At 39.4% G+C, this 27,213-nt stretch overlaps 2 protein-coding genes across 2 annotated transcripts in view; one reads left to right on the top strand and one right to left on the bottom strand.

The window, feature by feature from the left end:
• Positions 1-24,329, bottom strand: part of STK39 (serine/threonine kinase 39) — a 122,884-nt gene extending 98,555 nt beyond the window's left edge. Inside the window, exon 1 of the mRNA XM_035331888.1 lies at positions 24,214-24,329. The gene's annotated coding sequence lies outside the window, so the exon portion shown is untranslated. The remainder of the gene's footprint in view (positions 1-24,213) is intronic.
• The window catches only part of CERS6 (ceramide synthase 6), a 144,805-nt gene continuing 126,245 nt past the window's right edge, over positions 8,654-27,213 (top strand). Inside the window, exon 1 of the mRNA XM_035331892.1 lies at positions 8,654-8,668. The gene's annotated coding sequence lies outside the window, so the exon portion shown is untranslated. The remainder of the gene's footprint in view (positions 8,669-27,213) is intronic.

Genomic DNA, 27,213 nt, shown 5'->3' with positions numbered 1-27,213 from the left:
TCTCAGCTAAGCAGCTGATTGACAAAGTCAGAGTCGTTTAGCTGGATAAACATTCTAGGTTGCAATTTGTGTGGCACAAGTCTGAGCATGTCACAGTAAAGTTGGTGTCTTTTTCTTCCAATTCAACAAGATAGCTGAAAGTCTTTTTAAAGTAATACCATCCATACTGAAAGGGACTATAGTGACAGCATCACATTCTGTTCCATTGATGCCATATCCTGTTACTTAGTAGTGCAGACTATAATTTAGCAGTTCTAACAATGAATCATTGTTGGTAACCTACAGACATTTTTCACAAAAAACTCCAAACCGGAATACTAATAATGGGGGAAGCTGGAGGCAGAAGAAAAAATGGGATATGCAAAACTAGAAAGAAATATAAAACCTCAAATAACAAGGGTGCTGAGTCCCTAGGAATGAATGCTGCTTTGAAACAGACAAAAATTGAAATAAATCATCGTAGATATCAGAGATGACAGCCAGGGTTACCACTCCAGCCAGAGACAGTGAAAGGAACATAATGGCTCCAAACCCAGAAAGGAGGGAGACCAGATGCTACAGAATGAGATATAAGTATTGTTTCGTTGCAGAGCTGAGGCAAGATCACCAAATCCCCTGACACAGAACAAGGAGAACAAAGGAATTTTCCTTATCAACAGCAGCAGCGATATTTCATCTGAGAATCACTAAATATCATTTTTAATCTCTAAGCCATACAGGTAGGTTCCAGGTATCACCTGCAAATTTTAAAAATACCTTTTTATTTGTAAATGTTGTCCAGAAAGGAAGCTGAAGCACTAGAATGGGCATGATCACTTATGCCACCCCAGCGGAAGGGCAGGAACTCTATTGCCTGCTACAAGGTTTTCAGCAAGCAGATAACTGACTGTATTCCAAGAATCTATTAATAACATGGTTAAGGAAGACCAGACAGGTTTTGTACCTGCTTTTACACCTCACAGTTTTTCTCTAATAGGCAGAAACATAGTGGCCTTTAATAATGAGAAGGGAAAGGAGTATTTCCTTTGCTGCTTTGTCAGACTAAAACTAAGTACCAGTTCCTTCTCATTAATTCTCCCAAGACTCCTAACAAGGGATAATACATACAGGGTGTTTTGTTGTCTCTCCCACAAATGTACTTCCAAAGTTATATAAGAGCATTTTTTGCTGCTTGAAACAGAGTAATAAGTAAACACAAATATGTAGGAGTTATAATATTTGCAAGACATATTTCTTCTGCTACAGTAAAATGCTTCCATTTTAATGGAGCAAACAATAGTAAAGGTTTATTTTTCACACTTATTGTATCCTATTTATCGATATTGCCTGACACTATTTACTGTCTGAATGCTGTATTGAACAATTAAACTGCAGTATATGTATACTTATCTATATATAAATCAGAAAATGCTCTTTTTTAGATTCAGATGTTGTCTGCTGAATGCTTTAGATCAAAAAAATAAGACATAATAAGGGTCTTAGATTCTGGGCTGTAAAATAAATTAATGACTCCAAGCTCACAGAAGATTTTTCCACAATATGAGTAAAATAGTTTTGGTTTTGTTTGTTTAAATTCACATTTCTACTGCAGATAGTACTAGTCATCTTCAAAGCTGCTCTGACAAATTCTGACAAAGTATTTATTCAGCTGTGTAACTTCTGTGAAGCACTAGCATATAAGCTAGTCAAAAAGCAGGAGAAAGAATTTAAATCAATTTAAAAGTTTTTTACCCCAAAAAAGAAAAGAAAAAAAATATCATTTGACAGTTATATTGACAGAGAATCTAAAGGTGCCTCACAAGAAGTCCAGGACTCAGACAAGGTGTTTTAATGCTCCCTGGCATCAGTACAACAAAAGAAGCATCATCTTATGAATGATGAGACACTTCAGGAAACTGCCCCTGATGTCATGGATCCTGAGTTAGAAATAGTGCTGTTCAGCTACCATCACCATTAGGTCTGCTTTCTCACGAAACATATCCAACCATGTATCCAACACCTGTACACACCGGTGACAACATGAGATCTCCGAATGAGTCTTAGGGTTCAAAATTCGCCATTACTTTTAAATGGAAATCTTATATTCTGGAGATCCCACACTGACTGTGTGCTACTAGATAAACATATCCGGCAGGCTGCCTTCAGCCAGGGGAATTGCAACCTGACACACACATTATGAATCAGGAAAGTAACCAGTATTGATTTGTGTTAGTGCTGATCTCATATTCCTCAGCAACATTCAGGTGACATTTCTACTCACTTGATGAATTGTAAGTTCTTTTGTAGAAGCAAGCCAGACAAGTCCAAAGGACTATTACTTTCAAATGAAAGATATCATAACAGAAAGAGCCCGTTTTCTCAAGTTTTGAAGCATTTTTAACCTTGTGCCCCCCGAAAGTTGCCAAGCTGACTAGCATGGATGCTAGATGGATAATGGAACAAGACAATTACCACAGACAGCAGGCTTCCCCGGGCTGCAGAGTCAACACGATCTCAAACTCTATCACCTCATCAGTCTCCAGTACCTCTGCTGAGACTACCACAAAGCATCATTTAACAGCAGCCCCAAACTGCAAGAAGACAATGAACTAATTTTAAAGCAGCTGACACTCACTCAACCAGATGACAGGGCTAGATACAGCCTATAATCACTGAGGCAAAGGGGCCTATCTCACTTGCAGATTGCCAGTTTCTAGATTTGTACGTTAATTTTTAATTCCCACTCTCGCCTACACTTTGCTTGGAAGTTCAGCTGTCTAAGCAATTTGCAGAAGCTTAAATTATTTTTAGCAGGTGGATGTCTACATCTTTTTGCTACTTATGCTCAGTACAGAGTCAGTGACGTTTTGTTAGAATATAGCTTATATATATCTTTATACTCTCAGAAACAAGGCTGTGGGAGGGAGTAATATCTCATATCGTTCTAATTGATATTGTTGGGGAGACGAAGAGGAAAGACAAGTTTTTAGGTCACAACTTCTTCAGTTCTGAAGGAACTCACAGGAAACTTGGAGATAGACACTGATCAGAAGCAGGGATACTCAGGGATGGAAGCACTCCCTTACCTACAAGGAGAACGTTTCTCATGGGACTGTCACTCCAGCTCTGACCTCTCAGCTCTTAGCCTGGGCTGCTTTCCAAAGATGAGCCTAGGAAAAGCACTACATAATTTTGCTACATATTAAAAATCATAAATTCAGTACAGATCATTTTTGCTGTACAGAGCCTGCTGTTGTTCCAGAGCTACTAGCTCTATATCCTACAGCCCTGACAACATCGCTGCTTCCTGTCTTGCTGTCAGGCTTCTGTGCCTCACAGGTACCAATTATCCTTTTCCATCAATTGTTTAAGGAGCTTAAACTCCAAATAGTTGATCATGTATTTGCCAGAATTTTAGTGTTTCTGCTCCAGAACTGAAGCAAGCCCATATGTACAAAAGCTTTCTTAATTCTTTCCAGCAGTATCAGTGTTCTCTAAAAGATAGGATCTCTTCTCTTTATCCCGCCATTGCTTCACAACAGTACCACTCCTTACTCTTCCATGTACTTTGATTAGTTTTCCCATGGGCTTTATATGGGCTTTATCACGGATTGAAGGGGAAGCACACATGCATTTAGGTGCATGCAAAGGAGAATACATTTTGTTTTGCTTTTAACATTGGACATATTCCCAGACTTGAAGTATTTTTGGAAGGTGTCTCGGCTGGGCAAATCCATGAGGGCAGGTGAGCCAGGCCTGCAGGTGCCGAGAGGCAGCAGAGGCAGTGGCAGCCTAGCAGGCCGCAGCCTGGCAGGATCTGGCCAGGCGAGAGGGCAGGCCCAGGGCTGGCAGCCAGGAATGGCTAATGGTCTGGTGGCCACCAGGCAAGTCTGCAGGGACAGGGCAGGTCCAAGGTGAAGCTAGGAAGCCCAGGCAGCAAGGCAAGAGATGAGGAAGAACAAGCCTGGCACAGGCTCATCTACAATGCAGTTTAGGCAAAGGCTTGAGGTTAGATGCAGGACCAGAGGCTCCAGGAGGTGCTCCTCACTATTCTCACTGGAATCTGGTCCAGGCTGTATTGGAACTGGCCTTGAGCACAGACAGCGAAACCCCTCCAAAGGGACTTTGCCTGGTGGTGCACTCAGGGCCCTGGAAATCCCGTGGTTGCATTTTAAGTCTGCTTTGTCTGTTGGCAGTTCCAGTTTTCAAAGGATAGGAGCTGTTGGTAGAACCTTCAGTCAAAGAAGTTCTCCTTGAATTCATAGGTACTAAAGAATGTGAAGAGAAGCTGATTCAGGTTAACATTTGTACTAAATGTGCTGTAGATCTTCACTGTGATCAAACTGAAAAATTCAGTGGTTGGTTTTGTAATTACAGTAACATCTTTAAAGATTCTTGCCACATGCTGGAATTCAGACAGTTGGTAGCTGTACCTGTCTCTTCGAAGTTCTGGAACATGATCAGGTGAGGTGGGAAGGGCAGGCAGAAATTACTTGTCAACAAAAAGTTTCTCTCCGTGTTTGTTCACTCCACCACTATTTCACTTATAGTCTTTATCCCATTCACATAATCTTACCTGCTGTTAAGTTATCATTCCTTGTCTTTCCAGGCATTTATCTTTAGAAATGAGTTAGAGATTAACAGCAGAATTTGAGTGCTGAGAACTACTGTCTAAAACATTTTCTTTTAATCAGAAAGGACATCTAAATTCTACATCTTTCAACCAAGTCTTATAAAAGTTTACACTCAAATACACAGGAAGAGAGAACAGAGAGAGAATCACTGAATATTTACTTGATCAAGAAAGTTTTCAGTTTACTCATTCACACCAGTTTAATTCCCTTGTGTACACATAATGAATGTACAATGTAATGTGGTTGGTATACAATGCAGTAAAAAATAAATAAATTTGTAAGAGAATTGCAAAACCAGATTGATTGTTAACATTAAGACACTATGAGAAGTTGCAGGTTACTGAAATTTCCTCATCACCTTCTGAACCTCCACTTTGGAGGATTAAATAGTTGTTTTGCAAAGCTCTTTGGATATGTAAAAAAAAAAAAGCCACCCCACTACCATGCTGGCATGCCAAAAACTAAATCCCTCCACCGTTTATCTGTCTTCAGGTATAACATTATCTCTAATATTTTGTTTTCCCCTTCAAAAAGATACTCCAATGCAGAGCCTACCTTCAAACTTCAAAGAGTCCACAGAGCCCAGAGGGCTGGATATCAGACACCCACTGTCTCTCAGGAAAGCCCATTCCTCCTGCCTTTGTGGGGATAGAGTAAGCTGAGGCACAGCTAAGAGAGCAAAGCATTAAGTGGATTCACTGTCCTATGGTACACTGTGATGAGATACGCCAATGCTCATGGGAGCTACTGCTTAGGGCATCAGGAGGCTGGATTTGACCCCCACTGAGTTCCCTTGCCCGGAGGTTGTTGTTTCAGCCTGTTTGAGACAGAGGTGTCAGCACTGCACCAGGCATTCCTGGAGTGGGAGAGCCTTCCAGCCCAACACTACTGAGCAGAGCAGGGCTGTGATTTTCTCACATTGTACCAATAGTCCCTTGGCAAAGCAACTAATTAAATTAGAATGATGGAGCTGAAATTTATATCTATTTTCATTACTTGGAGACTTAATAAAATCCATATCCGAATACAGAAATTGTGGACCACATAACACTTGAAGTGATAAGCTATTGAAATAGGAGCTGAGAATGAAATAGCACTTTTTAATGAAATTCCAGCTCTCAAAATTATGTTCCCTGTCTTTCTTTGTGTTGGAAGTTTTGAGTCTGTTTATGACTTTTACTGTAAGAAATGCCTTGACATAATTATTATATGCCATAAGAATCATCCAGGTAACCTTTCTGCAATGTCATTATGTCAACTTAAGCAACTCCTATAAAATCTTAAAAAAAAAAAAGAAAAAGAAAAAAGAGAGTTCCTGTTTTGATCATCATTATTATGATTCAAGTCTTGGAGAGAGTGAGAGAAAGAAGAGAAAGTGGAACCAACTTTCTTTTCCAATACCATATTTGTGAAGGCATGTATTTATTTTAATCCTCATTGTTGTAACTTCCACGAAGGTTATCTAAAACCTGGGCAACCAACATCAGCAGATCTCTGACATTTTGCCAGACTTTTTTCCTATGTTACTTGGAGGTAATTATGGATATATACTTGATGTATTAAATTAAATTACTAAGTATGTAATATTTATATTTTGTGGATAAAAGTTTCCAATAAAGCAATTTTAGATACAAACTTTACATTTTTATGTCAAAATAGCAGAGGAAATTTAGGGAGGCATCACAACACAGTGGCCAGGACACACAAAGAAGCAAGTGGTAGGGCAGCCAGCTCTCCTTCTGACTTTTCCCATAATATAAGATGAAAAAAAAAAAAAAAAAAAAAAAAAAAAAAAAGATTGCTTTGGTAGTCAAATCACCACAGCATTTTTCAAAAGCACTGCAATTTTAACAAACCTCTATAGCTACTTATAAGGAAGAAAAGAAGGACCTACCCAATCTCTTAACTATCACAGTACTTTATTGTTGCATTTCAGAATCCTTCATTCCATCAACTTTATTTTTTATTAGTCTTTGATCCTGGTCTTTTTCTGCAAAATAATACTCCTTGTTTTCTACTAACTTTATTCCAGCAGTTCAAAATTCATATCATATCTGTATTACAGCCTTTGTGGAATACTTGTTTTCTTCAGTGGGTTCTTCAAATTTTAACAGAAAATAAAGTGCTAAAATTTACAGACTTAATGCTGAGACAGGAGCTGAAGATTGGCTCCCAGCTCTGTGCTCAGATGAAGGCTCCATGCAGTTAAAAGCAGGTGGTCTCAAAGCAATAGCTGCACAAAACGGCATGAGACAAATCTATAATCAATGAGACCTGTTATTTGGATACAGGCAAAATACCAGTTCTTACAGTGCAGTGGATAGAATATTTTATTGCAAGAGTACCTACGTGCAAATCATTCAGATTTTTTAATGCATGATCTTTGAAATCGCAGAGTGAAAATTCAATAAATATTTTTCTTGCCTTCTATAATAGCAAGTAGTTCACCAATTGATGCAGCCGTCACAAAGTGCAAATCACTTATTTCCTGGCAGTTAACATCATTACCCCTGCGATTGCTTGGGCAAGCTTTTGGCTGTATTTTAACTGTAGGGAAAGTTAACATCCCAGTCAGACCCAGTACAGCTCCTAGTGTTTTAACTGATTTGGTCCTATTTGATCCGCAGTAACACGCCAAGGAGACAGTGATACGCTTTTCCACTCTGTCTTAAATGTCCTTGTTTCCTATGCTTTGATCAACCCACATGTCTCTGGTAATGAATTCACAGATAAAGTGAGCTTTTGCTTTTGCTGGAAAACATCATTCAAATTTAACAGGTGGACATTTTTTTCTTCTGTCATACTAACAAATGATCAACCAACCTAGAAAAATTATGTGGTGTTACTTGATCCCTAATTGTCTATGTCCTGATTAACTGTCATTTCAGTCTCCTATTTTGTCTTCCTGCTCTTGATTGGATACTTCTTATGGTGGATATACAGAGACGCCGAGCCTCTGCAGTTCCATTGATAATTAAAATATTTTAACTGTTTCAGGAAAGAATGAAAACATCCACAAGGAAAGATGATTTTAAGAGAGCTGATATTTTTGGAGAGAGCTGTTACTGCCCTTTCTACACTTACCCTTACCTAAATAAATCACTTTTGCAGATGTCTGGCAAAATCAAATTATAGTGACAATTTAATCTGATACATCCATCACTAGGACTGCAGTCTGTCCTTAAAGGAGAATGGACTTGCTCACCAAATTGATTTTTTTGTCTCCCTCTGCTATGATTATCCACTTTATATACCTCAAACCAATAGAAAAGGTCATCCGAGTTCACAAGCTCTTGGCTAAAAAAAACATGTAGAGACAGAAAGACTGCAGAAAATGCTGTCCTCCAGATTTGAGGCAACAATTTGGACTAATGCTAGGTTCATAAAGAGGAACAGATTTGACTGAAAGAACCCAAAGAACAAGAGAGTATGTAGCTGAATGCAGATTTATTGAGGATTTTTAAATGAGTTTTTTTTTTGTTTTGTTTTGTTTTTGTTTTGTTTTTTTATGAAAGAATTGGAGGCTCCATCTTTTTTCCAAACTATAGCTGAAAACTGAATTCACAGTGAGTAAATTCAGGTAAAAGCAGCATTCAGTGTTTTTGGTTTGTTTCTCTGTTTGTTTGAAGTATTGTATTTGCAAGAGGCCCTCCTTTAGACCATGTAATGTAAGCCTTGACCTGGCAGTACATGCAAGTGGTAGACTGTTATTTATCTGTTGTGTAGTTTTCATCATTAATTTAGTGAAGTACAGTACTTCAGGAAACTTTCTAGTGGGCTGTAAAATTATGCTACACTAAAAATGATTAAGCAACCTCTGTTTCTAGTTCTCCTTAGCTGCCCAGCTTGTGGTCATCTGTCTCTTTCCGACCTTCTTTTCAAAAATGCTCCAAGCAAAGGAAGTTAAATCTGCTGATTTCTTGCCCTACTTCTTTGGACATTCCATATTTCTTGGTATGTGAGCATCTCAATGGTGACTTTCCAAACTGTGCAATGGTACCAGGAAATGAAAAGACAGATTGGTAAGATTGGTAAGCAGCAACAGCAGCACTATCTGCAGCCAAATAAACAAAATTATCCTCCTGTCAGTCCCTGTCCATCCTGTAAAGTGGATGTTGTATAGAAGTTTGCATCAACAAAATTAGAACAATGTTTCTGAAAAGGTCAAATTATATGTCTTTGCAAGAAATATTTCTATATTAGAAAAAGTATCTATTACAGAATGAAATCAATGGTTTATCGTGTCTTGATTCCCATGAAAGGTAGCAGAAGAATTCAAGAATTCGTGTCTTAGCACCTAACACAGTCCTATTACACTACAGATTGGAAGGAAGTAGTTGATACCACACTGTTTGTTCCTAAGGTGAACAGAAAATGCCAGCCCACAGGAAAGCTTATGCAAATGCAGCTTTGACTTCCCATGTACGTCAGTGTTCCAGATGCAAGTCAGCAAGTACTCCTATATGGAGACAGGGAATGTGATCTGCAGTCACCAAATAGCTGCTGCTGGGGGTGTCTTGAAAGTTGGTGGTCCATCGTCCTAATGACCAGACCACGGCCATTAGTGTAGTTCCAGCTTATTAATTTCAAATGATCCAGAAATAGCTTGGTAATGTTTTACTCAAGCAACTAATATGGAGTAAGAAGATAACACGCATTGTGTGTGAAGATCCACATGAATAGTAGAGCAGTGTTCAGTGAGACATCAGTGTAACTCAATTACACTGCTAATTTTAATTTTGCAATTAAAAGGAACTTTCCAGCCAATTTTTCAGTTTCTTTCATGATTACTCACCAAAAACAAAGTTTCATCAAAAGGGCAGAAAAGCTGGGAAATACTTAAGCATAGAGGTAATAGCACTAGCCCTTATCCCAAAAACGTTTACTTGTTGAAAGGTGCAGTCTGATCCTAGCTTAAAATTTGTAGGAGGAACATCTTCAGCCATGAGAGTCAAACTGTTGTTTCATATACAGCTCTCTCAGGAATATCCTAAAAAGAAATGTGGTGGTGCTTCAAAGGATGCATTAACACAACACTCTTCTTTGCCTTTTCTATCGCATATCCTGCTTTATAAATCTGCTGTGCATTGGCTAGTTCTCTCAGTCTTTGGCGGGAGGGAGAGTGAGGTTTGGTACCTGCTGTGCTCTTACTCAGTCTCTTTCTAGCAAGTACCTTCTAAAATAAACACATTCCAGATGGATGTCCTAATGCAGGTAGCACAGTTGACCACGGGTCAGACCTGTCAAGCAGTAATTTTGAAGGCTTCAATGTGAAAAGAATAGGAAATCTCTCCCCCTCTTTTTATAAACGGATAAAGTGCCCTTTCAAACATGTCATGTTGCAGGATCCATCTCAAATGCCCTGGAAGATTCTGTTCCTTCAGGATAACCAGCTGCTCAGAACATGGTGTAAGTTCCCCTTACACATGCATGTGGGCTTCTCAGCACCACTGAAGTTACTCCTCGTGAAAGCTAATTCAAAAAGAAAGATGTAAGAGGAACTGACCCACAATTATGAGACAATATTGTTCACATCCCTGTATTTTTACTAGCTCTTCCCAACAGTATCCTCCATTTCATATCTGTATTGCGATATGCCCTGATGAAATTAGATACTAATTAAAAATATCAGACACTGAATATAGAACCAATATTGCAATGCCATGGAAGAGAAGGTACAGAGAATTTCCTAACATTATGTTAAGCAATTTTCAAGTCAAATACAATTGTAGTTTAACTACCTACGTTGAGATCAATAAGCTCATTTTATACTGGAAAATAGAGCATCATTTTCCTTAAATAGCAGTTTGCCATTGTAGGACATAACCTTGAACATTCAAGTCAGCAGGAGATTTTTTTCTTTTTACCCAAGTGGCATCAGGTTCAAGCTCTTACTCAGATACATAATCAGCTAAAAACATTGGGTTTTTAACACATAGATAATAAGGTTCAATCTTGCATCTATTGAAGATGACTAATCTTTCTGTCATCAGGAAAATACAGCCTTTAGTACACCCATAAATTACCATAGGTGTCCTTGGTACATATTCATATATGAACTGTATGACCAATGTGACAATCCAGCACCTCTAATTGCTTGCAAATAAAAGAATGTGTCAGCTCCAAAAGAACATTTATATCCAACCATGAGATCATTGATATTCTCCATAGATCTTGCAAAAGATAGATATGTGTAATAAAGCACATGAGCTACTGTATTGGATTGTCAGTAATGTGCATTTTAAAAAGACCCTGAATATGCATTATAACATGGTCAATAAAATGTTTGTAAGAACCTGTCAGTAAACAAGGAGAAATTCACACTTCTGAAAATACAGAGGCTATCTGCATCTAGAATTCAAGGTTAACTATTCAGTTTCATTCCTAGAGTCTATTTTCGCCTTGATGTATGAGCATTAGTGCAAGTGGATGCATGTCAATGTACGAACACTTCAGTGAGGAAGTGCTAACTGATGGTTAGAACAAAAGATTAAAACAATAGTGGCTGAAGCTACTTCTTTATAAATAGCTCTTTATGGTATATTGGAATTGATTTCATAGGAGTGAGCTAAACTAAAGGGGCACAGTGAGACCTAATTAACATTTGCAGCACATTGTGTCTGGGTGAAGAATGCTAATAGAATCCCAAATTATTAGTGCCCACATGTCTTCTGTACTGTGACTTACAAAGAACTGTCCAGGTTGCCATAAAGCATTACACAGACACAGGTATATAGAGACACAGGGATATTGGCTGATACACCATCTCATCAATTTGTACTCGAGTCTTATTTTTAATAGCAATTTTCTTTCAAATTACTGACAAAAAAATAATCCATCTGGGACCAGTATTGTATCTCTGGAGTTTTTGACATGATGATCAAATCTGAGACAGTTTTATCACACATGAAAAACAAACACTGTTCCTACAAATCAACAAACCAAATGAAGAGACAAGAAGTTGAAGGGATGCTAAGGTATGCTGAATATCATCTAAAGTATATTTGTCCTTGAAGAATATAAAGAAAGGGAGGATGAACTACAATTGGTTTCCCATTTAAATATATGTCAAAAGGTCAGTGTTGCTTCCTGCTAAGATATTTAGAAAATAGATATAAACTTGGTATCAATACATTACTGGTAAAAAATCATCACTAAAGTTACTTTTGTTTGTGTGTGGCGTACAACTGGTGCAGGACCCAAAGACAGTGTCACAAGTGGAATTTGAAGTCAAACATTTAGCTTTTCCTGTTTTAATACATTTTAAAAAGGAGAATCAAGCAAGGTGAGCAAGAAAGCTTCTAAGAAAGTATCATTAACCAGATAGAAGTTTCATGTGTTTATTTTTTTTTTCAGTCCAGCTTTCAGAGATATGCCCTGAAGGGCAGCCTTCCCTGCCCTCATCACTGTCCAGGAAGGACCTGGTTCTGAGAGCCGCCTGCTTGAGGGACCTTAATTTGGAACAAGCTGTAGTTAGGTTGCAGTTGAGTCTATTCATCCAGCCACTCATCATCATTACAGAAATTATTGCTAACTAATAGGAAGACAATTCCTCCTATGAGGAAAACCAAAACCATAGGCAGCTTCTCCATATTCAAAAAACCTTGGAATGAGGGATCTAATTCATAAACGGCATCTCCTTCATTGCCATCCCATTACCCTTCTTTATAATTCAATTATACCATTTTTATACCGTGGACAGCATGAAAGGTGCTCAAAGCCACAGGGCTGATCACAGCGAACAAGCAGCTGTTTGTTGATGCATATTTGACGTCTTAGAGTCAAACAGCATCAGTTTTGCAAATTAAGCTCCCAAGTGACTTTTGGCATTGACACCAACAACCACATTGCCTGCAGGTGGTGCAGGAAGTCTGTGAGGAAGAAAAAAAAGGAAGAATATGAAACAGCTCCTTCTGAAGGAACTATATTTAATTCAAACTCACTTTGTTTGGTGTCAGTTCTGACAAGCATCAGCCAGTGGAGCTGCACACATGGAAGGCTCAGAAGTGACAACAGAACCAATGCCACCTTTCTAGAGATCTCTGCAGAATTCCCCTCTTCTCCCCGAAAAATACCTGCAAGAGAAGCACCAGAAAGAGAGACCTCCCCATGTTACTTACAGTCATATGGCTATCCCCATTCCAGTTGCTACTGGTGACTAAGTTCACTGAGGCACTCAGAATTACAGCTGCTATATCATCATCCTTGGTCTGAGCACTTAGGCATGCACAAACGTCCTAATTTTGGCTGCAGGAAGATCCCCTTCTAAACTGGTTTAGATCAGGTAATAATAACTGGCTTGCACAAGGAGCTGTTCTTAGAGGTACGTTTCTTCTCAGGAGCTGATTGCTGCTGGGCAGTGTCAGGAGTTTGCTCCTCCAAGGCAGTCAGTAGATCCAGCTCACAAGGAAGGTAAGCACAGGCTTAACCAGAGTATGTGCTTCTGGTGGGGGCTTTATTTGCATCAATTTCACTTGGTATAATGCTGCTTTGTATCCTAGGTGGGTGCCACTGCTAATAATCAATGAGCCTTGTATGACTGAAGGTTAGGAGTTACTACATGGGGCTAATATTGAAGGAGTTCAAACCTATGGAGCAGATTGCCAGTCAGAGAAGGACATCTAAGAGCTGTCCTGGCAGGTCGCAGGGGTGGATTAAGAATGTAGAAGAGCTGAGCTGCCAGGTCCAGTCTCCTGTGAAAATGACAGAGACTGAGCTAGAGCCAGTGCCTCAACTCTGTCCAGATCAAGCTGGTTTGGAGGCACATGGGATCCAAAGTTTAAGCCTAATTACCAAGAATCTTGGTGGACAGTCAGTTGAAGATCTCTGCCAGCTTTGTATATACAACCACAATATCTATTTGCTGTGGAAATGTTAATTACTGTATTTTCATGATTTTTTCCTGTCCTGCAGACTAAAAATATCCATTTTACAGCTGGAGAGGAAGCAGAACCACAGCAGTGTGCAATGATTTGCCTAAGACCACGCTGCATTTCTTTAGCAGACTTAAGGATATGAATTCTTATTTCTTGGTCCTCAGGCTAGTTCTAGTCCCCATTCTTATCCTCACATCTTAAGTAATCATTTCTCTATGCTTTTACAGATTTTCTTCTGTACACAGAAATAAGTGGGTGCAAGCATTTAAGTGACTCCCTAACCTTTGAGTTCGGGGGGGCGGTGGAACATGCTTGAAATAAAAAACAAAGTCATTTTTGAAAACCAGAATGAACATTGTTAAGGAACTCAGTCCTCCAAGACAAGTATTTATATGGCCAGCTGCTAGGCAGCCCTGCTAACCCTGTTTTACGACTACTTCATAGTGTATTCATGATGAGAAGTGCTACAGAATTCTTCATTCTGGGGAGAGCAAAACACTTAATTATTGGCTTCAAGGAAATCTTGTATCAGATTGTTCACATAAGCATTACTGAAGATTTGCCAAGGCTGATGTGTCCAGGAAGATTCAAAAAGGAAGAATATGCACAGATAATTTGGTGGTACCAAAATCATAAAAATATTTTTATGAATATATCAATAAAGCAACTTCATTATGTTCAATTTAGGTAACTATTACGGAGTTATTTGCCATCCGCTTTTTAAGAAAGGTTGAATTACCCTCAATCAAATATACTTGACTTGCTGGGGTCCCTAAATAAATTTTAAATAAGGTTTTAAAAAACTGCAGCAAACAGGCTTATTCTGTCTTGCCAGAAAATAATATATTAAAACTGCTTTAAAAACTTATCCAACAATCCCCCCAAACTCATAATTTTCTTGTATTTTTAATACCAAGAAACTGTAGCATAAATGTTGAAAAAAAAAAAAAAAAAAAAAAAAAAAAACACAGTATTAAGGTAACTGATGTTTATTTTTTATCATCCCAATTTGCTTCAGCAATAGAAAGAAGCTGAAATTATCTAGAAGACTGTCATTTAGGAAATTATCCAGGAAAATATAGCACAGGTTATGAAGAGAGGGGCAATTTTTTAAAATTATGCTTCACCTATCCTGGTCTCTTTTAAATTCCCCAGATTAAACAGAACAGACAACATAGGACCAAATAATTTCAGTCTGAGATATGCCATCTACTGCAGATTGGAAGGGAAAAATTAAATTAATCGTATGTCTCATAGGAGTCCAAACTAATTTAAAACTTAAAATGAAGCATCACTGTAGGATCCTCAATGGGTTATCTGTGGCCAAAAGAGCAAACAAGTCATTACAGGGAAAGAAAAGAATTGCAGATACCCTGTGACAGGAAAAATCATTGCTTTGTTTATATTTACTATATATACATTGGCATTGTTTACGTTGACACTGCAGCATCATCTGTGTGGTCTTTGTAATTCCATGTCAGAAAGGATATCACAGAGCTCATTAGAGTGTTTTCTGGAAGAGGTGGTGATCAGAAAAAGATGATCAATCAAGGGAATGGAAAAAACTCTCCTATGCAGACAAATTAAAAAAAGCTAAGGATTGTTTGCTTTAATGCAAAGATGAGTAAGAGCATGGTAGATAAAAATGATATTATGTACTATCTTGAAGCTTTCCACCTGAACTACCTATGTAGATGAGAGCAAGGCAACATTCAATTAAATTAAAGGATGGGAAGACAAAAGTAATGAGCCTCTACACTGGACACCTAATATAACCTTTGCATTCACTGTCATGTGGAGAATGATGAAGGCCGACAAATGATAGTCAGAGTGTCACTGGATAACAAAAATCCAGAGTTGTAACTATGGACAAAGCTGTCTGAAGGGTGTTAAGCTTTGGGGGGATTCATAAAATCTCCAGCAGATTAGGAAGAAATCTAAAGCATGTGTAGGGGGAGAGTGGAAGACAAATTGTTTCCATCATCTGACAGCTGCAGAGGTCTTACATACTCTTCTGAAATACCTTGTGCTGACTGCTGACAGATGAATTGAGCCCTGGGTCTGATTCAGCTGCCAAGTTATTGGTTTGTTCTGGGACACATGAAAAAATTAAGCTCTTGGCCTTATCTTTTGCAAATATATTAAATGCCTGAAAAGAACTGGCAATCAATCAATTGCAGTTATGTAAAATACTGAAGCAGCACCTACCTGATGATGAATTTCAGACATGAATTTACAAGGCTGGGACTCTCCTTCAACTCCTGCTTGCTATGACCTGTACAGCTATGTGTCAGGGGAAAAGCTGTCCAGCCTCCTCCCAGGCCACCGAAGGAAGCTGTACCTGCCCTGAGACCTCTGGGCCGGATTCTCAGCGGGGCTGACTCAACAGACATTGCTTCAGCCTCCTGCAGCAATAAACTCTGATCCAAAGCCTCTGCTGTTTCTTCCTACAGTCCCTGTAATACATTGGGCATAAAGGTTACAGGCAGTTCTGCCAGTATGTAGGTATTGTGCAGTAAATTTTGTGAAGCCTCAAAGTGTCAGGAGAGGCCTGCATAAAAAAAAAAATTGTCAAATTGAGCTTTAGATACTTGAATTTCTGAGGCACATTTGTGCTTTTTCCATGGGGAGATCAGTTCTTTTTTGGGCTGCTTTCTATTGTGCAGGGTGAGGGACAAGGGCAGGAGGCTACGACAACCCATTAGAGAAGAACAGGCTAGCTGAAGCGAGAAGGAAGGAGCTTGAAACCACTTGTTTTTCAGATGTCTCACATTAAAACATCAGAATACAAATTGCTCTGGCAACAACAGTGTTTGAAAACATATCGATTATTTAAAAACAAATATACTTCATCCGGTTATAATTATTCCTAATGTGGCACTTAAATGGTGAACCATCACTCAGTAACTGCTTTTGTTCACGCGTGATGACAGCCTGTGCTTTATCACGTGTTAGCTTGTCAAGTGAGACCCTGGGCTTTATGCTAGAGGTCATTTTAACCAGCTAATGACTGCAAACTTCTAACAGCTTCGTTTACACTAGGATTTGAAAAGGTGTTAGTAAACAGAGCATGCTAAAATAACGCTTTTTCTAGTAGAGTCTCAGTGGAGTAAGCACAGCCATGAGGTATATAAGGATACCAGCTGCCAAGTAGGATGAAAGATTTTCCATATTGGAGTATCCCTTTCTCCTAGCTCCCTGCTTGGCAAGATGGATGGGATCCGGCTGCCAGTGCATGCCACTGCCTGACACTTCGCATGCCAGAAAGCTGACAGCTTCCAGCTCCAGCCTCCACACAGCACGTGCAAGGAGGCCACATGTCCAAAGAGGCGAGTTTGTCTCAAAGGTGGGGCCAGATCCTTCAAGCTTCCAGGGAGTTACCCAATATCACAAATACATTTCCAGTCTGCCACCTTCCTCCAAGAATCTGGTTGCTAGTCTGACGACAGTTTGGCTTTTTTTTTTTTTTTTCCCCCCATTGCAGTCTCAATTTTGTAGAATGGATTCCTAAAAATCTGGCCCTTGGGTTAAGTGTAGCATATGGTAGATGTCGCACATACCTTAGTAAATTGAGTGCTATTTTACAGCCAGTAGGAATGCCCCAGGAGAAGACTGTGTCTTTGCCGTGTGAACGTATCTGAAATAGTTAGAGTAAAACAACTTTTCCCCTTGGGAACTTGTCTCAGAAAAGAACTTACTTATATGCGTAATGATACCTCTAAGAGTTCACCCAGGTTAATGACTGTGAGCTCAGCTTGTGCCTTTCAAAACCCCAGGAAAGGGTGGCAGCACGTGGACTGCAGCTGTTGCTCATGCCTGGGGTATGCTTCCCTCCTGACATGTTCACACAGGTGGCATTGCAGCCTTCATTTTTCCCTAGAAGGGTGTGACTGCAATTGTTTACCCTAATTGCCATATTCCTCTTTCATCATAAATTGCAAAAGCCAGTAAGCCCCCTGCATCTTTCAGTGCACCCCCACTATGGGTACTGCTCCTGCTCAGCAGGTGACAAGCATGGGCAAGAGGTCCTCCCATGCTCCAGGTCCCCTTCTGTGCTCCCAGTGCCTGGCCCTGCTGGGGACCAGCTCCCCTCTAGGCTGTTGTGTTTTACTCCATTCAGGGCTGTTACAGAAGCATCAGGTGCATGTCATAAAGTGATGACTTCTGTCTGTCCTGGCTATGGGGTAAGTGGCAGCTGGCTTCCTCCAAGGTTAGGGCATTGGAAGAAAAAGAATTCAAAAGTAACATTAAAAAATCTTTCTCTGAGTAGATCTCAGGTTTTGGGACCTGCAGGCATAACGAAGCAGCCATGCAATTATTTTTTTTCTCTAGCTGCTTAGTCTTTCCTAGCTTCTGGCCTGTCTTCTTGCTGATTCTTAGAAAGTGGGATTTTAGGTGTTTATCGCTAAAATTTTGAGTGCTTTAGAATGAACGCTTAAATGTAGTATGACTTTTGGAACTTACTTACACGCTACTAATTTTCTAAGCAGTTAATGCTTTTTAAGGACTCTTATAATTTATTAGCACATCTCATATGTTCTGGCTGATGCAAAAATGCCAATTAACCCTCACAATGCACAGGCAAGATAGATGACTATTAAGTCCCCACGGCAAGCCTTGGGAATAGCAAAGATGCAATGACCTGAAAATTGTATCTGTAGCTCCTGTGCCTTTAATTAACATAAATTCATCAGTGGAGTGCCTTTCCTCTTTTTTATTAATCCCTTATCTCCAGTCTTGGATCTCTGTTGCTCACGCAATTAGGATGGAGAGCTTACACTTTCTTGATCCTTACTTCAGACTCACAGGGGCTGCCCAGCCAGACTAGATAAGCGTGGGGCTGGAGGACAGAACACAGCCATCCTGTGTGCAATACATTTCCAGTTAAGCAAAAAAATCCCAAAGCAGGTAACTAACAAGCTCTCTACCTCATACTTCTTGTGCATTTTTCATTGCACCTTTCTGAATGTGCATTTTGTCTCCTCCTCTTCACACAGTGTCAGCCCTTCCACACTTTGATTTCTTCTTTCCTGACTGCTGCCCAAGAAGTACCAGATGCTGTGTAGGATTGTGGAGGATGCCCACTTGTGTGTGGGGCAGAAGCTGCGAAGGACAGGTCAAGGCTTCTATCTGCAGTGACAGAAGCATAGCTCAGGATAGGACAACCAAATTATTTTTACAGGAAACAGAAGTACTTGCTTCAGTGTTGTTCTCTGTGTTTCTGGGGGCAAACAGTGAAGGTAGTCTACTGTTTTGACTCCAGTTGCTGTTGATTGTCATAAATTTTCATGCATCTTTTGTTTCTGGTTTGCATTTCAGAGATACCCAACTGTCCCTGGAGCCAGGCAAATGAGAGCTGTGGATGCACATGGTTAGCTATGAGGAAATCTGAAATTGCTCAAATCCTGATGTGGCTGCATCACCACACAGCTCAAGAGCCTCAGAGAGACAGGGGTGCTAGCAGAGGCTTTGAGACACTTCAGAGCCAGCATTAGATTCCTGTGGTGAACACTGTAAGTAATGCAGACTTGCATTGGCAAAGAAGTTCATTATGATATTCTTTCCCTCAGTGCAATTACTTTAATGTTTAGTTTTGAAATAAAGAGAAAGGCAGACTTTCATCTGTACATGGGGAGAAAAAAAAGCAGTATACTATTTTTTATGAAAAAAATAAGTTTAAAGGAGGCAGTAGGGTTTCACTGAGGCAACAGGAAAACTTCAAAAGCAATAGCATGTTTATATGGCTGTTCAGAGTTGCAGATGACTAAACTGTGTTTTAGCTTAGAAATCTGTCCCTGTCAGCTGAAATATTTTAAATTTTACACTCTGTGCACCTCTTCAAATATAGCTCTTTTGTTAAGCAGGAAGGGTCTTCTACCATGTAGAACATTCCCTTAACAAGTCCTGATGCCAAGGAAATTTAGAAGCCTACCACTAAATGAAATAATGGAAACGGCAAGCATCGGTGTGCTGGGAAATAAGGCAGTGAGTCATGGTAAAAAAGGGATCTCTAGGAGTCCCCAGTTAACAATAGTATTGCAGGTCTATGTAGGGAAATACATCTAGTGACTTAATGGGCAAAACTGATAGGATTAGAAGGGTGCTGAGAAGAAGATGATTAGAGTCATCTGTTTAAGAACAAAATTACATTAAAAGTAGAAGGTCATAGGATTTAAAGATTAGGAATATTAAGTTTAGAAAAATAGCGAACTCAGAAGTCAAAGCGGCTGGGCAGTCTCTTCTACCACATTATCAGTTACTGGAGCAGGAAATAATAGTGGGATGTGATTGGCATAGGTATGTAGTTTGAGTTATGTACAGAGATGTGTTTGTTCTGCTTGTAAAACCACTGAAGTATCTTTGTATTAGACCTTTATTTTTAAAGGCCCGTAATAGCTATCCAAGGAAGGCAAAGACTGCTAATCTTTTCCTCAATGCCCATCCTGATAGGTGTTATCAGAGACAGACAAGATGAGAGGAAAACAGAATTTGCTGCCAACAGACTGTATTAGAATTGCTGGATAATGCCATGGTATTTACCTGAAACGTGTTATCATTTAAGCAGTGACAGCAGAACAATTAAGTGCTAATCTAAGGTAGATGTTGTTTCTGATTACAGTGCTTCCATACAGCTAACATGGCCACACTGTCAGCTGGGTTTGTGTAGCCTTGGCAAGAGGAGGGAGGTGGAGGTGGGAACAGATAAGTTGTAGCCTCCCCAACAACCTTTGGGTCCCAGTTTCGGTTAACATATGAGCTTCCCCCATCATGATATTGTGTCTTTAACCCAACCTTACGGCATGGCCAGACCAAGAAAAGGTGGCTGTTAATTGCTACATCAGCAGATCTCACTTCAGGGGCTGGGCTATGTTATTCTTCTGTTGCTTTGAGCTACTAGAATGGGAAATAGCATCTGAAGTGGCCCTTCCTAAGGTATGTGATGTAACACTTTAGACAAGAGGCTGATCTCTGCTCCTGCCGGGCAGACAATAAATCACCCTTAAATCAGCCACTATCGAGTGCAGTTCCCTACATAGCTGCTTCACATGACCCCTGAGACAGTCAGAGGTGCCATCAGAGCATGAACTTCTTCCCCTGTTGCTGCCTTGTGCTCCTCTGAAGTCAACAGGAAAAAAATTCTGCTTCTTGATGGTCCTTTCAGTTGCTCCTCTTCTCTGGTACCCGAGTATTTTGCAGGAAAAAACTGCAAGCACCGAGGTAGATAAAGAATGAATAAGTTCTTTTTCAAACACAAAGCTATGTCCTCAGCAATATACTCTCCTTATAGCCACTGCCTTTTTCTATCCTTAAAGTTGCAAATCTTAGAGTGTCATTCCAAAATCAACTGACATTGGTGAAATCCTTGCTCATGCTTGTATTTGCTTCATTCCATGCTATGTTTTACTAGATGACTAAACATGCTGAGAATGTTGTGGTAAACACGCCAACTATCTTTGATATTTGTGGGTGAGTGAATTTGAAAGCATATTTTAGTAGCCTCCTAATTCCTGTTCCAAACAGCCTCTGCCTATATATTTGCTGTTTTCTCTCAGTTCTTAGGCTGATTTTGTAATCAAATCAGCATGAAACCAAATAGAACATAATTATATGAGTGCACCAATAAATAAACCTGTTAACCCTCTCAAATAATATTGCAGTAAAAATACACACACATTCACAGCTTAAATTTAGTGAATGTTGAGTTTGAATAATAAGTGAGCAGAAAAATGACCACATACATAGGAAAGGACAAAGGAGAGGCAATCAAGTGAGAAATAAAAATGGCTTAGGAAGCAATGAGAAGTCTGGAAAAGGAAGGCATTAAAAAAAAATCACTGGTGCAGAAAGTCAAAGAAATAAACAGCAATTAGTGATTCAAATACCTAATTAATATTCTCTTCTTACAAAAGAACACCTGCAAAGCATTCACTGATGGGTCTTTTGAGTTATTGATTTGTGGAAGAAAAAAAAGGAGAAAATCGCTGCTGCCAACTGCAGTTAAAAGGAGTTGACAAATTGACACTAAGTGCTCCCTCACATGGTGACTATCCACACTGTTATTAACTCAGCCCATCCTTGCAGATGCTTGTACTTTGTTTAGTGTTCAGTGTTACGGCTTTTAATTCCTGGGTTTGCTCTATGCATAATGGTTTCTGCAAAACGTAAGTCTGAATTTACCAAAGGGAAAGTAGTAAAGTATTTTTCTAATTTTAATAAGTCATCAAAACTTTAATGTGTAAATGCTGGCTGTTTATAATTCTGACAAAACGTTAGTACTTCTGAAGTGGGGGGTTTCTCCTTTTTCTAATACTGCAGAGGCTGAGTCAAGATACTGTAGAGTGTAAAATCTTACAAGTTGTGTTGAAGTTTTAATCCTAAGTCTTTGTTTGGATCCTCTGCTTTCAGACTGACTTATGAAATACTATTGTGATAAATACAGCAAACTTAATATTATAGGACAAAGAAAATCTTACATATTCTGCAAGAAGCAGAGGATTATAGCAGTTGTATTGTGACTTTACCTCCTGACAGACTTCAATGGGATCTAAACACCCATGTAATAGAAGGTTCAGTATATGACCCAAAATAAAAGCCAGGGGATTGCTGATTTTACCACATAATGAAAAGTCAATCTAGAAACTGCACACTGATAAAATGGCAGAACTTCCCCCATCCCTAGACGGTGTTTTAGAGGACTTGAAAAATATGACATAAAGGGCTTAATCTGATTTATAGAGGTGGCATTTATTTAAAGATGAGCACACTATGAGGAGTTTATTTTGCAATATAATACTGCTTTGTGAGTCTAGCTCAGCTGAATGACAGCTCATGTGAAGAGTTTTTGTGTGTTTGAAATTGTGTTGCTACAGTTGGCTACCTGCCTTCCTCTATAGTTGACTGATAGAGCTTGTTATGATCCTGCTTTGGTACAGGAAGAATTCCCTCTGTGACCCAGCCAGCAGGATACAACCCATCTCAGCCCAGTTTTCCACTTGTAACAGCTGCAGTTTTTTTCCTGTTCTGGACCACAATGGTGCGATTCCATGTGTGGCAGAAACTGGGCTCCGAAGTGTTGATGAACCTGAACTTGTGATGAGATGGGAGAGAACTGCCTTCATGTGAGTGATTCAGGTTCAGTTAGGATCCTGTCAGAATATTGCCCTCCGGGGGCAGATGGGCAACAGAGAGAAAAGCAAAAATGTGTTGTACTTGGTGATCAAATCCACTGGAAGGTGCAACAGGATAAAGAAAGATAACATTCTCCTTACTTTAAACTGTTTCCCTTTAAATCCTTTTCCTCCCCCCCACCGCCAACACTTTGGGCCCTAGCCAGCTGGATTTTCATTCTCTGTTGGTATCCTAAATGCATAGTCAGAAATAAGTGCATTGTGGTTTGCATTATTTCATTTATTTGTTTCTATGATGAGTTCTTATTTCTAGAAGCAGCATTTTCTTCCTGAGGTTTAATTACTTGGGGTTTCAGTAAATTAAAACCTCTTTTACTGATAAACAGTAGCCAACAATGACACTGATAAGCATGTTATTTAAAAGGTTGTTTAACATCAAGTGATACCATTCTTTGTTTTTTCCTTCCATTGAGCATCCTTTCCAAGAAACAGCTATTGTTTTGATCAAAAATAAACTTTGGGAAGAAAAAATTTGATTTATTTAAAGAAAAAAAGCCTGCCAGTGTCAATTGATATTATTCAGCTACCCTCATGTGCTTGGTTTGGAGTACTGCTATTTAATTTAGCTGTCTTGATACAGACCTCACCCACCAGGGAAGCTCCTGAGCTTTTGCAGCTGTATTTATTTTGGTCTCTTTATGAACATGGTTAGCTAACAAAAAGTGGCTTCCAATGTACAATTTCTGTTTGTAAAGTTTCTAAATTATAGCCTGGCCCCCTTCATTGTGCAGAAGTAAAGGCTTCCTCAGCACTGTAACAAAAGCCAGTATGTAAGAGGCAGCACCAGCACAAAAATGTCTTGCAGCAGTGCTGATCAGCAAGCACATAGTTAGATACCTGAATTTGGTTCCTCTGGAATGATCAAGACCACCAACCTCAGCAGTATCAGCTGTTAACTGGGAAATTAATGAAATACTACATCTGTTCAACTGCTGGTGAAACAATGTCCCCTGCAAAAGTTCTGTTTTGAGAAAGTGGATTCATTGGCATATTCAATTCGTTCAGGTCAGTTTCTAGAAAAAGTTTTCTGAAAGTACCTTCAGTCAGTCAAAACAGCCTTCTCATTTGTTTTGTTTCTAATTTGTACTAAGTTTAAATGTACTCTAGATAAAGAAAAATAGCAACAGTCAGACAGAAGAGAATGAGTTCAGCTAACTGCCTTTTATATTGGTCTGATAGTTTGTCTCTTGAAGTCAGAGACAAAACTGCCATCGACTTCAGAGGTAGACTGTACACAAATGGTATAAAACCATTAATACCTTGTTGTTTTTTTTTCTTACCTCAGTACAATATTATTTTAGAAACTCTAACTAGAGAGACAAAGGTCTCAGGCTTTGAATTTTTCCTTTCAAATAAATAAATCTCAACACTACATATATGTAGGATACAATTGGTTATGTTAACAGAATATTTCTAATAACTACTTTTAATCCTGTTTGGTATAATGTCTATATAGTTAGATCACAGTATCCAAATTATAAGCTTACAACAGGATGTCTTAGCAAGTACTTCTTGTGGGAAGAAGTACTGACCCACCTCACCAATTCTGTGTTCTTCTGTGGCAGCCTGTGAGGATGTCTGTCTGTCTTTGATACACCTGCTTTACAATCCGCCTCACATTGCAGAGCAGGAGAAGCATTAATCATACTGGTATTCTCCCCTGCACAAGAAAAAAGTAAACAGTCAATACAAAATTGCCAGCATCTCCCTTTATCTCTCTTGGTGTGAAATGCAATAGAAAAAATACAAAATAATCATCAAGCAATAGAGCCAATTCAACCTTTTCAAGACTAAATATTACTTCAGAAAATGTAGTCTTACAAATAAGAAAGCTTTTAGTAATGGAGGTCTAGGAAAAATCATTGCTGTTGGTTGTTGTTCTCTCCATCTTCTTAAATTGATATTTTAATTGTTCAAAATGACAGCATTGCAAATATGTTTTTGATAAATGAATTCTTAGTGAAGTTACCATAAACAATTTTAGTGGATCATTCAGAGCCCTATGAAATGGAAAAGTCTTGAAAAACTTTTCTAAGTTTGCCTTATCCTTCCGATAAATATCCCCAAAACTCCATTCTGGTATTGTTCCTTGAGCTTTCAGAGATACATGACTAATGTTGAGATGTCATGTGACATCAGTACAAATATACCAGTTTATTTGCTGTGATTTTCTTATAATCTACTAAGAAACTGGTAATCAAGCTCTTCTGGCCAAGGACCTTCTGTACACGCTTGGTTCCTCAGTGTTCAGTTTACATATTAAGCAGTGAAGTAGTAGCTACTGAATGTAGTGAATTTTTCATGACTGTCCAACATTAATTATCCAGATTATGCTAAATTCCCTGGGAATTCCTTCCCTTACTGCAAACAAAAGAGCACTGAGCTCAGCACTGATGCTCCTCAGCTCATACACGTCACAGTGTGTGAGTACAGGACGGATGGCTGATGTTATTTACTCTTTCACTAGCATGGCTTGGGGCAAATTCATCTGGATTCCTCTATGTGTCTGCTTCTAAATGAGGATGCTTACTGGCCTACTACACAAACTGGTGTACTAATTCTTCCTCCACTTTAAGTTATTTGTGCAGCTTTCCTATTTTTGTGTGAGGGAAAAACTGACATAGAATAGTTCAGTTGGAAGAGACCTGCAAAGATCGAGTCCAACTGCCTGACCACTTCAGAGCTAAAAGTTAAAGCATGTTCTTGAGGACGTTATCCAAGTGTCTCTTGAACACTGACAGGAGTCGGGCATCAACCACCTCTCTAGGAAGCCTGTTGCAGTGTTTCACCACCTTCACAGTGAAGAAATTTTTGCTCACACCTTGTCTGACCCTCCTCTGGCTCTGGCACAGCTCTGCTGTCTGCACCCGTCCTGCCGTCAGTGACCAGGGAGCAGAGACCATTGCCTCCCTCTGCGTTTCCCCTCCTCAGGGAGCTGCAGAGCAGCGAGGCCGCCTCTCAGCCTTCTCTTCTCCAGACTGCATGATCCAAGTGACCTCAGCCTCTCCTCACAGGATGCATCTCCCAGCATCTTTACCAGTCCTCACAGGATGCATCTCCCAGCATCTTTACCAGCTTTGCTGCCCTCCTCTGTATGCTTCCAGAGCATCCTTTTTATTCTGGGGAGCCCAGAAGTGTACACAATATTCAAGGTTACACCAAAGTTAAACGTGGGTGAATGCTTTATGCAGGTGAACAAGTCCTCTCACCTCTCCTGCTGGATGCTTGGATTGACACAAATGTTTACATTCCTTAATCAATAAGTTGCTAAATAAGCCACTAGTTAACCCAAAAAGCATTGTGGATGAGAATGAATTGAAGGAATCCATGAGAGATTTTGCTGGCATGTCTGTGTTACGGTGCATGGACACGAGAGCTGCTCGCCTGCTCTGTTGGGCCGGGTGCACAGCAGCTCCGGCTGGTGAGTGAGAACAAAGGCTCCAGAGAACATAAACGGGCTGCAGCCACCCATGTGAGGAAGAGTGTAGACATGAGTGCAGCCTGCTAGGATGGGTAAACTGATGATGCTGGACAAGGTCTAAATACAACACTTAAATCAAGCTATTTAACTATTTTATATAATAATATAAAGCCATAGTTTTAAACCTATATACAAGATCTGGCAGACAAAGTATGTTTGTGCTTTTTTTTTTTTTTTTTTTTTAATTGGAGGAATAAACAAGCATCCCTTTTTCATAATAAAGGTAGAGAAAATGTTCCAATTTTTCTGTTGACCAGTAACCCAGCATGAACTAGCAAAAGAGAGAGCTTGCACTGGAGCAGAAACAAAGCTTGGGAAGCCAGAAGGTGATGTTCTCTGTTTTTTCCTCTCCACAACTCCAAACAGAAAGGAGAAATAGAGTACTATAGGTCTCGTTCAGAAAACACTTAAAGCCATACCTAACTGATTTGGTGTCAGTGCCAACCGTAGCTATGCTCTGGTGACAGAGGGAGGAGACAAGGTGGTGTGTCATCTTGCTTTTACAGAGTTATGGCTGTACTTACAGTAAGTTGCTATATTCACAATAGAATATGGTCAGCACTAGAGTTTTTCAACAGGGAGTGTGGCCGCTGAGTTATCAGACTAGATCTCTGGTACCTTTCCCATTTAGCTGACGTGCAATAATGCATGACTTTCAATCTTGAGAGCTTTGACATTGTCACTACAGCTAGGGGACCATTTAATGGCTATCTAGAGCTTTAAAGGTATACTTGGATCAAATAGTTATGATGTGTCTGATTTTAACCAATCCTTTGATTTATATTTTGCTTCTAATTCACTTAAGTGAAATAACCTTACTCTTGCACTGTCATTACAAAATGAAAAATGGATGCTGTGACTTGAAAATGTCAGAATAATACATGCTATGATTTGGGGAGATGAAAATACTTATATGATAAATTAGCATGAATTCAGTGAGAGTTTCAGTCAACCCAAATGTGTACTTTTGCTGAAAACAATTTTGTCCTCAGGTCTCCCTGAACAACCATGATATAAGTACAGCAAAATTTATTAGGATGAAATTCAAAACAATG

Source organism: Oxyura jamaicensis, chromosome 7 (assembly GCF_011077185.1).
Source record: "Oxyura jamaicensis isolate SHBP4307 breed ruddy duck chromosome 7, BPBGC_Ojam_1.0, whole genome shotgun sequence".
Taxonomy (NCBI): Eukaryota; Metazoa; Chordata; class Aves; order Anseriformes; family Anatidae; genus Oxyura; species Oxyura jamaicensis.
The sequence above is the reverse complement of the archived record's forward strand: the minus strand, read 5'-3'. Positions and strand labels throughout refer to the sequence as shown.